The sequence below is a fragment of the Drosophila miranda genome, chromosome 2 (assembly GCF_003369915.1).
Source record: "Drosophila miranda strain MSH22 chromosome 2, D.miranda_PacBio2.1, whole genome shotgun sequence".
NCBI classification, from domain to species: Eukaryota; Metazoa; Arthropoda; class Insecta; order Diptera; family Drosophilidae; genus Drosophila; species Drosophila miranda.
Window position 1 is genome coordinate 3,116,883 of NC_046675.1, and position 13,386 is coordinate 3,130,268.

The 13,386-nt window shown below is 40.6% G+C and overlaps 1 protein-coding gene across 1 annotated transcript in view; it reads right to left on the reverse strand.

Annotated features, from left to right (window-relative positions):
* Nucleotides 1–13,386, reverse strand: part of LOC108156685 (extracellular serine/threonine protein CG31145) — a 74,438-nt gene that overhangs the window by 60,623 nt on the left and 429 nt on the right. Inside the window, exon 2 of the mRNA XM_017288324.2 lies at nucleotides 12,352–12,504. The gene's annotated coding sequence lies outside the window, so the exon portion shown is untranslated. The remainder of the gene's footprint in view (nucleotides 1–12,351; nucleotides 12,505–13,386) is intronic.

Sequence of the window (13,386 nt, forward strand, 5' to 3'; positions counted from 1 at the left end):
ACAAAAACAAACAAAAACAAGAAAGGGAACACTTTTGTCATTTTGGGAGTCGATTCTTTGATGCCCTTCAGATTGTTAGACCTTAGGGAGAGAAAATATTAGAAAGCCAAATCTTTTTAAAACAAATTTTATTTAGTTTTAAAGCAAAGCCTTCCACTCTGAAGCTCTTCCTATGATAGGTATAGTCCCCCTGAGATGCCCTCAGAATTCTAGGGTAGCAATCGGAAGACAAGAGCCAACCTGAGCTCTACCCCTACTCCATCTCCTTCTCCTGCTCCTGCTTTAGATGTTTGTCCTTCGCGGTTTCATAATTAAATGTAAACAATTGTGTTGTTGTTTTTTTCCACCTAACCTCTCACCTAGCCACTACCTCCCGCCTCCCTTTCTATCTCTTTCGGTCCATTTCATTGACCACAAAAACCAAAAATATAATTTTGAATTAATTTGTTTTGCATTAAATTTGAGGCAGCAGGCAGCATCAAAATTCAACTACGAAACGGAAATAATACGAGCAATATAAATAGACAAGGCTATTTTTAAAGGGAATTGTGTTTTAAATTGGGACATGATACATCATTTTAAAATGTACATGAATAAAAGGGACAGAGGAAGGACTGAAAATAATAACAGCAAACCCAAAATTAGCAGAAATAATTAAAAACAGAAATCTTTCAAAGCGGGGCTTTAATTGATTGTATCAAAAAAATTAACTAAAAGAAAATAAAGAAAAAGGGAAAAAGAAAACAAAATAATTAGCTTGAATTCAATTAAGGAAATTTTTATAATTTTTCCTTCATTAGATACAAAGGAAGGCAGGCTCTGAAAAGGATATTTAACCGATTCGAAGCTCTATACCAGATTGATGCCAGAAGATCAGGTATATGTATATGTATGTACTCGTAAAAAGGGGAACCGTTCTTAACATTTTGAGAACTGTTCCCCCACGGAAATGTATTTCAAGGCCAGATTCAATGATAAATAAATGAATTTCTGTTCGTTACAGATATCCCTGCCATTTATTTTCCAAAAAAAAAGGGGTTACCTACACAATCTTCCCCTCCTTGGACTGCATCACTTCAAACACTCGTTGAACATGTCGATGGGATTCCACAACAAAGTACAAAAAAAGTATAAAAAAAATAAAATGTTCACTTAGTCATGATGCGTTGATTTGAGGCCGTGCGTAAAATTAATTTTACGGCCTGCTAGGGGCCATAACACATGTGGAGGATTGGCTAAGAGGCCAGAGAGAGAGCCATAGCCGTGGCCCATAGCCAAATCGAATATCGAATGGAATCGAAACTCGGCAAAAAGTTGTGCTGCTGCTGCTTCCACTCATGTGTTTGGGTTTGGTTTCGAGCACTGGTTCGAGTCTTTTTATATTCCACTTTACGAGTATTTCCAACATTTATTCGACATTCTGCGGGCCGCTTATATTGGTTGATTTTTGTATAAACAAAATCCGCAACGGAAGTTGCAACCAATCGGCATTTTTAGTTGTATTTTTGCAATTGTAATTGCAATAAAATATCTATTGAAAAAAGTGCTTTTGAAAAATTAATTTTCTGTCTGCAAAACTGTGCGCTCGCTCGCTCGCTCGCTCTCTGTCGCCGTCACGCTCGAACAAAGCCCCCAAAACACAATGCGAAATAATCAGAGTTTTCTTCTTCTTGTTGTATCATGTTGTATCTATAGAAATGTATATATAGTATAGTACATATAGCTACAGCATATGCCATATCTGTATGTCGTGTGAGAGCCCATTTACAGCCCCCCGGCAATGTTGTCGCTCGATAAAATTTTATTTGTAAACTAAATTCGCATTTAAATGTAAAAAAATCGAATTTAATTTCTACTTTCAAAGATATATTATTTCTTTATTTTAGTAAAACCAAAATATTTGTATTCAAAATCGATTCTGCGGCGGGGGGAAAGGAGGAAAGAAAGCCCTTACAAAGGGATGGCTAGCTTTTTGAAGAGCTTTCACACATACCCGACTCATGGACTAACAAAGTGCACTTGTAGTCGAGTGCTGGCGCTGCAATGTGGCAAAGCTCACGCATACACATACAGGCTTTTAAAAACTGCCGGATAATGCTGTAATTTGAGTTCGAGTTTGATTTTGACTTTGAAATGCAATACTTGGCCGCAATTAAATTCTGCATTCAGCTAAAGGATTCAATGGAATTAAATTCAATGGAATTAAATATTCACACAATGTGCGACCATTTAATTAATCTAGAAATTTCAATTGCCCATTGTCCCGAGGCACCAGGCACAGACACAGACAGACACGGCCTAATGACGTGTCAATCGAAGGTACTATTTGACAGAGAAGGACTCTCTTTAGCTAATAGTTTTATTCCCTCCATTACTCCGACTAACGTCCATTGACAGTTTCATCGTAATTATAGTCCATTTGTCCAGACATCACCGACAAACTCAATTAAAGCCAGTGTCTGTCCATTTTCATTTATCCAGATCCCAGATCCCAGATCGGGTTGATTTTCTGTCAACATTGCGGCGCTACCCATCAAATATAAACCGAACAAAAAACGCTTAAAAATAAAACTAAAACAATTCGCAGACAAAATGGAATACGATTCGATTTGGATGTGGACGTGGATGTGGATGTGGATGTGGATTGGGGTTCAGTGAGCGGTCGAATTCATTGAATATTTTGGGGGACACAACGCATTCAATAAAACGAAAAAAGAAACGATAATGAAACTTGAATACTCTAAAAAGGCTTAACAAATTAAAAATCAGACTGGATCTATTCAGGCTTAGAATACATTGAAAAGCCGATGAGTTGACCCAGTGATCCAAAATCTTATTCGTTCTAAGGGGAATGTCTTTTGTTGGCCTTTGGGCATTCCAAGAGATAAACTTCAACGAATAAAATAGAGTATCTTCCACTTAACAAATTGTTCATGAGGAAACTCCAGCTTTGAATTAAACTGAAAACTGCATAAAGTGCCACCTCAAGGGTAACCCCCTGTCTGCCCTTTATATTGCCACACACACACACACACATGCACTTAAGAGGGGGTGGCACGGACTGGCTAAGGTTAAAGCTCCAGCCACGCCCCATGCCTCATGCCTCATGCCCCGACCATTTAAGGTTGCAGCTGCACTGACGGTTAAATGGATATTTTAAGGTTGGTCTCTGGTTCTGGTCGGTCGCTGGGCTTTGAGCTCTCCGGCTTTCGGTTGTGGGGGATGCGGTCGACGGTCTGTTGCCTTTTTAAGTACATTCCCAAAAAAAAAAAACAACAAAAATGAAGTAATAATAAAGATAGAGAGAGAGAGAGTGAGAGAGAAAGAGCAACTCAAGCATGGCCAAAGCCAAAGGTTGTTGCAATACCTGGTCTCAAGAGTAGAGGGGGATCAGCAGAGCGGCAGAGAAAGAGAAAGAGAGAGAGAGAGCCACATTTAAGTTGGCTTATTTTTTTTTTTGTTGGTTCGTTCTATAAGATTTAATTACAAAACTGCCCCTCGGTGTGGCCCCTCGTTTTCTTTCCGCACTTTTCACCTGCCACCGAGGGGCACGAATAAAAGAATCTACGTGCACAGTTACGCTTTGTGTATTTGCAACCTTTTGACTGTTGCCTAAACGCCGCTGACTGCCTGCCCCGTTTGTTGGCCCCCATTTTTGGGGCATTGTTCTGGGTCCCCCGCAGACCCCCTCTGTCCGGGCCCCCCTCTAAATGGTTTGACACACTTTTCTTGGGGTCTGGCCTCTTCTGGGACTCTGCTACCGTTTCGCTGTGTTTCGCTGTGTTTCGCCGTGCTTTGCTTTGCTCTTTAAATGCTATTTAAGTTCTGTTTTTTTATTCTTCTTCAGAGAGATGTCTTTATTCATCTGAGATCTGAGAAAGCTGCCACAACGGGGAAAAATGAAAGCTGTGCCGAAAATTTCCGAGTCATGTTCTGGAAAGCGTAACAAAAGACGGAGGAGCACCGGGCATAACAGAAAATGCTCACATCATGGATGTGGCTGTCTGCAGAACCAAATTGTAGCCGACAGACACATGAAACAAGAACAGACCGAAGCACACAGGCACACACAAAAGTATAAGCACACCACAGAGACACACTAGCACACACATGTGAAGGCACATTTTAATAATGCGTATCGTTTACACTAAACAAAGTAAGTGGCATAAGTTTTATAACTCATTAACCTTTCCAGCGAGCAGAATACCGAGAGACCGAAAGACCACGGACCGACGACTGAGGACTGCGGAAGAGAGCCACAAACTTTCCTCCCGCAGACAGCTCTGTGGCTGTGGCTGGGTGTGGATGTGAGTATCTGTGTCTGTCTGTCGTTCTGTGTCACTGGCTCACACACAAGACCAACAATGGCAGGCAGCCACATCTCCAGGCATCCACCAGCCAGCAGCCAGCACCCAGCCGAGCGTCTTTGCCCAGAGTATCTATAAGATACTCATACGTTTCAAGCTTCATTTAATGCGCTTTATTAGCTAAAGCTGCCAAGCCCCACACTCAGGCTCACAGCCACATCGACATCGACAGACACACATCGAAATCGGACAATGATTTTCACTTTTCCCGAGGCACAAGCCTATTAAAATTATATTTATGATTAATCATGCACTCCCAATAATGCGAGCAGATGACAGCAACAACAATAACAATAATAACAATACCAATAACTGAACATTTTCTATAGCCAGTTAATGAAGGAATTGTAACACAATGTGATGATACTCCGGTATTGGAATGCAGTGCAGTTCAGGGCTTTCTTGAGGGAAATCAGAACACTGACCGATTAGAAAATACGCAATGATATGACAATTTACAGAGTCTTTTATGTAGGTCTAATAGGGGTAAAGGAAAGTAGAGCACACGGGAAAACAGAGCCGAGAAACTACAGTACAGATTAGTCAACGATACAGTTGATTCTTTGCTTAGCTATAAAAATGTCCCATAAGCGAGTGGACTCATTCGTAAAAGCAAAGACCATGCAGAGACCATACTGTCCCTATTTTGTTACAAAAAGTTAAGAAAAGTTCAAGGTAATATATATTTTATATAACTAAATCACTTTTTGCATAACAGATTAAAACAGTAGAAAGTTCTATCCTCCCACAAGAAGTGGTATTATTTGTGGTATTATTCAAATGATTCTAAGAATTTTATAACAATTGCCAGAACGTTTCCCCTTTCCTCTTCTATACCCGCAGTGCATTTCATAACCGACGCGTCGGCCATCAAAGACAGACATAAATCTTTGCTGGCACTACTCTGGGACTAGGACTACGAGTACTACGAGCTGTAGCTATGATATAACCAGTAACTGCAGCCATTGACAACAGTCCAGGCATACAAAATAGGTGGCATCTCTCAAACAAACGCTCGAAGGCACTCGTGTGGCATGTGCTGGCGGCTTCCTGCTTGTCAAGAACGAACCCCACACGCATCATGCTCTGAATAATAATCCTACAAATACAGAGGGAGAGGGAGGTATTTGAAATATTCAACACCGTTTTGGGGAGGGGAACAGCAGCAGAAGAATAAGGCACTCCACTTGGGGCTCAATCAAATGGATCTGCGACAAGTTAAACTTGTTTGGGTTTCTGTATTTCTCGCATAATTATGTCTGGCCAAAACGAACAAACCAATTATTACAAAAAGATACTCTCTTGCCGCAGCTCCAAGCCAAGTTAATGGGCGCGATGGATCGTATGAGAAATGCTCTGCCAAATCAAACAAGTTCGTAAATCACTCAAATGAGGGGCAACAACTTCAGACTGAGACTTCTGTCCGTCTCCGATATTTTACGAGGCAGCCGGCAATTGCAGTTTAAATGCACGAAAATTTCATTGACACACATATTTTTATTTCAGCTTTTTTTTTATTTATTTTTACTTGAACTCTACACTCCGCTACGTGCCTCCATAAAAAAGGTACAGCACAAAACTGCTTAAACAAAGAAGAAAACGGGTTTGTTTAGAGCCCAGGCTACGGGGAAGTCCACTCCTTTGGTTTTTGTTTTAAGTAGCAAATCAAAAATTATTGAATTATAGATAATGTGGTTTGTAAGGTTAATGAAGTTGATCTTCATTAAGAGGTCGTTTGGAATGGGAAAGATACTTATTTCGGAACAGTAAAAGCGGAGGAGGAGGCGTTTTAGGGATTACTCGTAAACTGTGATCGAATCGGAAGTCACTTTTAAATACTTAACAGAACAACTTTTTAGTTATTCTTTGAGTGTGTTTTACCAACACTGGTGGACTCCTTAAAGCTACTACTGTTACTGCTTTAATGATTTGTACCGTTATGTATGCCTTTTCCATGTGCCCCATCTTTAGCATTTATAAAGACCTTTTTCGGTATCTCCTTGCGACCAAATATTTCCTCCTAGCTCATGTTTCGCAACACTGGTCACCATTTTTTAGGCTCTCAAAGCTCACTCCTCAAGAACTTTTCATCTGTAGACAAGTCTGAATCTCATCCCATTCTCCTTCGTACTTATGTTTATCCTCTTTTAGCCTTCTCTCCATAAGACCATAACTGGGCTTTCCAACACTTCGCCCACCTATCCAACACTACTCCTTCCCGTTGCATCCAAGGCTTATGTATTTTTTTAGCAGCTTTCCATTGCTCTGGCCAGAGCCTCATTCGAAATTCAATGCAAAGCCGCGATCGCACGTTCCTCTGCGGCTTACATTTTATTTGCATTATTTCTCGCGTATTTTTTTCGCTGTTTTTTTTCCTGAATAATCTTTTTGTTGCCTCTCATTTTCGATGTCGCGACATTTATTTCGCATCGAATTTTGCGCTGACTTTTTGAAAACATTGACAAAAATTGAATTTCCTGCTGCCTCCGTAAACAGATTTTTTCCGCAGCGAATTTTTTAAGCAGCAATCGGTTTTATTTGTTGCTGCTGCTGCTGCTGCTGCAATTTGTTATTAAAACGAAAGCTACATTTATTTTGGAAAAAAGTTAAAATTAAACTCGAAACAAAACAAAACGAAACGAATATTGCATAAAACGTGACATTTGTGAAACTCACAATTTAATTTGATTTTTTTGTTTTACTATTTTTATTTTTGTTTTCAGTTGCATTGCACCGAATGTTTGGCGGTGCTTGATTTTTTTTTTTAGTTTATTTTATTTTGTTGTTTGTTTATAGGAACTACGACGAGTACGGGTACGAGTGTTGTGGCTGGTGATTGGTGATTGTTTGTGCCGTGCACGTTTTGGACCCACGCGATGTATTTCCCATACAATACACATGGATACTTACGGGGATACACACTCCTGGTGGGGTGATGTGGGGGTTCGAAACAATAAGGGTCTCTCTTTCGGTTGTAGATAAATCTCTATAGTTGTATAGAGAGACCCAAACGTGACATCTGTGAGAGTTTTGTAATGCATTTACATATATCCTCGTGTCTCTATGGCTGATTCAAATTCAATAACTCATTCACATGGATGATTAGTGGCTTGTAGTATTTTAGATATTTTCGTTGCTTGAAATCCCAAAGGGCTTGTTGGCAAACGGGCGCTGAGTGTTTCATGCGAATGTGGCCGTTCGTTTATGGGGAAATAAGTAGAAGAGATGCTTAAAACTTCTCAACAAACTCCATTCGACGAGAATACTATAACTCTTCCTAAGATATTTTTTCCTTGCAAGGCCTTCAAATATATAATTTTCGAATGCTTCCAAATTATTGTTTGGAATCTTTAAACTCAAGAATTTCCAGCACTTCTAGGCGAACATGTCTTATCAAAATTCATTTTTGTGTGGTGTTATCTCCACCAAGTATTTTTAAATTCTTTCTGGAAATGCCCCATCAATTGAACTTTGTTGCCTGTTCTGTTGTTGATGTTGTTTTTCTCCATGGCAGACCTTGGATTGTGCAACTTACATATTTTCGGAATCCTACAGGTGAGCTTTCCAAAGGATTCAGCTCAAGTTTCTAAGCAAGTTTAAAGCTCACTTAGCGCCATCTGGGCAAAGCTCCTGGAAGCAAATTCAAAGAAAGAAAGACAAAAAAACCAAGCCAAAACAAACACAAAACTTTCTTCTTTTCTTTATAGAAACTTCAGTCTTTTGCTTTGCGTTGCCATAAAAAACCCATTAAAATATATATGCATACAATAAATAAAATAAACAATTATTCATTTTTCATGACAAAAAGCGATTATTAAATGTAATCCGAGAGGAGGGCCGCTGCCGCTGCCTCCGCCTCTGAAAAGTAAAACGAAAAAACAAACCACATTTTTTTAACGATTTAAGCAATTTTTATGGCCCCGCGTTCAGGTTAATGTTATTTTTTAAGTTTATTTACTGCTTGTTGTATAATAAGCACCATGCGGGATGGCATTTCTGTTTTTTTTGTGTAAATTAAAAAGTTTGTCAAACAGAATTGATCCGCAAAAAACTAGTAGGAAATACTCGTAAATAATCGCACGAACGAGCAGCCGTTGATGAATGCTTAAAAAAAACTGGCCAATAAACCGGTCGGTGGGTGGGTCAAGACTAACTGTAAAATGGCCATCAGGCGACGCCTGAAATACACATTTGACGTCCAATAAATATTTAATAATTCGCGTGATGCATGGCCCATAATAAGAGTGTGTGTGTGTGTGTGTGTGTGTGTGTGTGTGCGTATCAGACACTTTTGACGGCATTTAAATATTACTATATGGCGTGCCGTTAACAATGCAGCGATAGGTTACCGCTCTCGCTCCCGTTACATCCACGAAACTGCTGGCCAACAACTCATCAAAATTGAATACAATTAAATGGCTGGCAAATAACATTAAATGTGATTGATCCAAAGTTTTGATATATCACGACAGATCCCCCGCAAAACGTTGAAATATGATGAAGGCATTGCGTGATCCAATATTATTTATTGGCCTTAAAAACGAACAGATAATGGAATTACACCAATAAAGAAAGCCATCAACCATATTAATTCGTGGAATAATGCCGGAAATACTGGCATCAAAGTGACAAAGCTCTAAAAATAAATGCAACTGAAAACTAGTTCAAAATTGATCGGTTAAAGGTCAGTTTAATGGTCTAATTTACCGAAACATGCACTCAAATTGTCATGCAACAATTACACTATTCCATACATATGTATGTATGTCAAATCTCATAGCCAATTTTTGTCAAATTAAAATGATTGAAAATATATAAAAATAAAAAAGACCGATTGCAGTTTTTTTTTCTCTGGACACCTTGAGAACACGCCTCTGAAAATCAAGAAATAGATAAGAAATCCGAGTTCCCATATTCATTAATATGAGAGCGTTCTTCGATATCTTTAAGTAAAAATTTACCAAAAATAATTCTCATCGGACTGGGGAATGGGTAAGCCGTCTTTATGGATTTCTGGAGCCTCTTTTTCCGCCTCTACGAACCTAATAAAAGATGTCGTCTTCATATATCTGCTATCAAATATGTATTTTCCAACTTTCATTTGAGTTTATTCGCTTAAAACCTTTTAGTTTCGGGCAATTATTATCGTATTAGCGATATCATATTCCCCCAATCATACCATGCCATTCTCTACCATTCCTTTCCATTCATCAGAGCAGTGGGGCCGAATCAAAGGGCGTAACAGAATCCACATTTCCCACACGATCACGACCAGCCTCGTGCACGTTTACAAATAATGAAAAACCATAATATTCAGCAGTTGTTTGTTTTGTTTCGTGTTTTTTTTTCGGATGCCGTATTAAAAAACCATTAGGGAAACGACAGAAACTCGATGAGTGGAATTGAAATCGAAATCCGCAACAATGCGGCAGAGAAACGATACAGAAATACAATGTACTCGTATTCGTAAAATATTTATGGGCAAATTGTCTTTGCGTTCGGTTTGTGTTTGCTTTTGGGGGTCTGCCCCGACGCCGCAGGCGGCACGGCGCGGCCCGGCACTGCGGATAGACATTTGGCGGGCGTGAAGTTGTGCATGGAATAGTACTCTCGTATAAACAATAAGCGATCTGGAAACGTGCTGATTAATGTTTCAGCCATGGAGAGGTGGAGAGAAGAGGAGAGGAGAGCGAAAAGTGGTACTGAAAAATGGCATAGGTCAGTTTTTACACTAATTGAAATAGAATGTTATTATGTCTGGTTGTGGGTCGTTCGTGGGTGCCACTACTGACTGTGCCATATATGAATGTATCTACAATTCCGGTTGTGAATGGCAGTGCGCTCCTCCTCTTGGAGTGGAGCCATCGTTTAGAAAGCATCTCCCGGCTTCAGCTTCAACTTCCTTTCACTTTAGAATGCGATTCACCAGCGACTGGGCGCAGAGCGAAAGTAAAGCCGCGGCGGTATTCAACAAAGAGGAAAATTCAACAAATGATATGCTTGGAAACCCCTTTAATGACAGCACTTTTTGGGTTCTGATCTGAGATTTTAGTCAGAAGAAACACGAAATCGTGTTATGGCTTGTAGCTTTTTTTTGAGCATTCGAGTAATTTGCATAAATTCTTAGCTGTAAAAAATCAGAAACTTTCTAAAGAATCAGAAACTCAAAAATGACATCAACAAGTGGCCAAAGTAGCAGCTTGGAGTAGAAGACCTGCAGAGCTTTAGGATGTGTAGGAGAGCTTTCGTTTGGTGGCAGCTTTTTGTGTGTGTTTTATGGCGCCTGTGGGAATTTTAATGAAAGTCCAAGTACAGCTGGATGACAGCTGAGCGGGAAAACTGTCACGTGGTGGAGCTTTCGGAGTGCGAGAGAAACGGAAATGAGAGAGTGTGCAGCTGAGAGAGCGAGGAGGAGAGAGACATCCCTGGGATGCGCATGTCCTTCAACTGTCAAAACAAGCAATAGAATAGCGCTGATTATATTTCCGATTGGGTTTGGGGGTTTGTTATTGAAGCACAGAAGCGTTTCCTTTCGTTCCTCCATTTGGCCTGGTTTGACGATTGAACTTCCTATCTGCTGCACTCTGGGCGGGGGACTTCAACTTTGATTGACATGATGGAGTGGCAAATGCAATCTAAAGTGCGGGGCGCGCGACTGATGAGTGCTCGCACAAGTATCTCGTGGATGTGACGTTCGTTGGCAAACAATCCCCAACTGTCTGGGAGGCAAACTAATGAGGCGCCAGGAAGCCAAGACAAAAACAGCAACAAACAACTTGAGCATGCAATGCAACAGACGGAGAGGGAAATGACATCCCCAACCACTGCCACTGCCACTCCCACACACACACACACCACCTTTGATAGTACAGTGAATGCTCCCAATACGAAAAGGTATCAATCAAACGGGGTATAGTTTCCCAATCGAAGTTTCACGTATCTCTTTTTGTTGCATGGAAAATACCCAATTAGTTTTATTTTTGTATATTTCTCTACCGAAAACCAAGGAAGTTTTGTGTTTTTGAAAATTACATTTAATGGAAATGTCTCCTAAAAAGATCAATAAGGGAAAAGCCCACCAGGTCATGTTTAATATTAGCTTCAGAAATTAATTACCACTTTAATAGGCTTGTTAAATGTGGTTAGAGGTGCTTTACACAGTCAATTCTCAGTAGAGTGAGTTTTTATTTCCCCGATTGCCTAACAGGTCTGTTCAAAGGGCTGGAAAGCAGAAAATTGACTAGATCTTACTCATATCTGTATATACTTTACACATTTAGAATGCATTTGAAAGGTTCACACTTCCTTGCAGTTTAACAATGATTTGAATGCACTAATCTTCCCCTTTAAGGTGTGTTTACTGTGTGATAAAATATGCACTAGCCCATCTCATATCAAAGACAGCCGAAGACAGCCCCTGTCACATGGATTCCAATGAAAACGGGGGGATTGTTTTGCTTCACAAAGCAATATTTTGGTAAGTGTTGCGAATAACTAAGAGATAATGATTACCCCACCTGATACATGCAGCCCCGTGTCCCCTTAACGCTGTGTTTACTGTGGAAAAAGGCGCGCCAAGGTTAAGCGTTTGCCGAATGAAGGAAGGTGGGGCTAGTGCTGCTGCTGCTGCCGCTGTCGGCAGGAGGCGGCTGTGGCAGGGGGTGGCAGGGGGTGGTGCGATGTGGGAGCAGCTTGTGCAATCAGCTGTTGCTAATGAAAAATGTCGGCAAGTTCAGGAAGCGGCAGGAGTAAGGCAAAAGTCAAAGCTTATTGATTTTCTACGTGCGGCGTGAGGAGCTCCTCACGGGGGGCCCTCGGACCCTTAGACCCTTGTATCCTTGTATCCTTGGCTCCGGGGTTACGGATACGATTGTTTACTTCTCGTATTTTTCAGAAGCAACCTGAGCTGGAGCTTCCAATAATGGACAATTGAGCCGTAAAATCACTTAATTAATTAGTGGAATTGTATGGGGGGAAAACTTACCCACTCTCCGGTCGTCGCTGTACGGAAGATTTTATGGAAATTTTTGTATAATTTCAGTTTTATTTCAGTTATAACCTTTTGATTTCATAATTGTTTAATTGGGTTTTGTTTTGTGTGTTGGCGGGGGGGGATTTTCTCTCTGATTTATTTCCGCTTGAAATTAAATGCAATTATAATTAAATACATATAAGTATGATATAAACGATAGTATTTTGTTGACGGCAATTATATTGTGTATATGCACTCGCGCTGCGCTGCGTCGTTTTTTGCATGATAATTACAGCGGCTTTTGCATATTTGATAAAGTCACTCGACAGAGGCGATTTTCCCAGCGCGAAATGGGATCTATGGGGAGGTGGGGGTCTCGGATGGAAGTGGGACTTGAACTGCGACTGCGACTAGGGCTGCGACTGGGAGGAAGGCATATGAAACGTCGCAAAAAAACCGATTTGATGATAGCTAAAGGTCGCCGGCAAAGCGCTGATAAACCGAAAACCTGACGCCCAACAAAGTAACGGGAGATAGAGACAGACACAGAGAGAGGTAGAGAGGTAGAGAGAGAGCTACAGAGAGAGTGAGAGGTATTAGATGGCTTATCAGTGGGATGTTATCAGAGCTGCCGCTGTTTCTGATGCCGCTGCTGATTCCTGCCGACGATAGCGATGTACACACCGATACACAAATTGAACAACAGTGCAATCAAACGGCAACGAACTGTTGTTTATATCTGTTTTGTGCTTGTTCGACATGTATCTGTATCTGTATCCCATGTTTGGCGCGCTGTAGAACTAGCATCGAGAGACACTGGGGCATAGTGGGGCTGGGTTTTGTGATAAGCAGACACCTGACTGTGAGATCTTTCCAGAGGCTGGCAAAAGCCAGCGTATAATTTATTTTCAGTAAACTTTTGATAGTTTTGTTGTTATTTTGACAGCCAAACAAACACCATGAACTTGAGGCACACACAGACGAACACTCTACGGGAAGCACACTCGTAGAACCGCACAGACACCAGATTTCTATATATAAATAAAG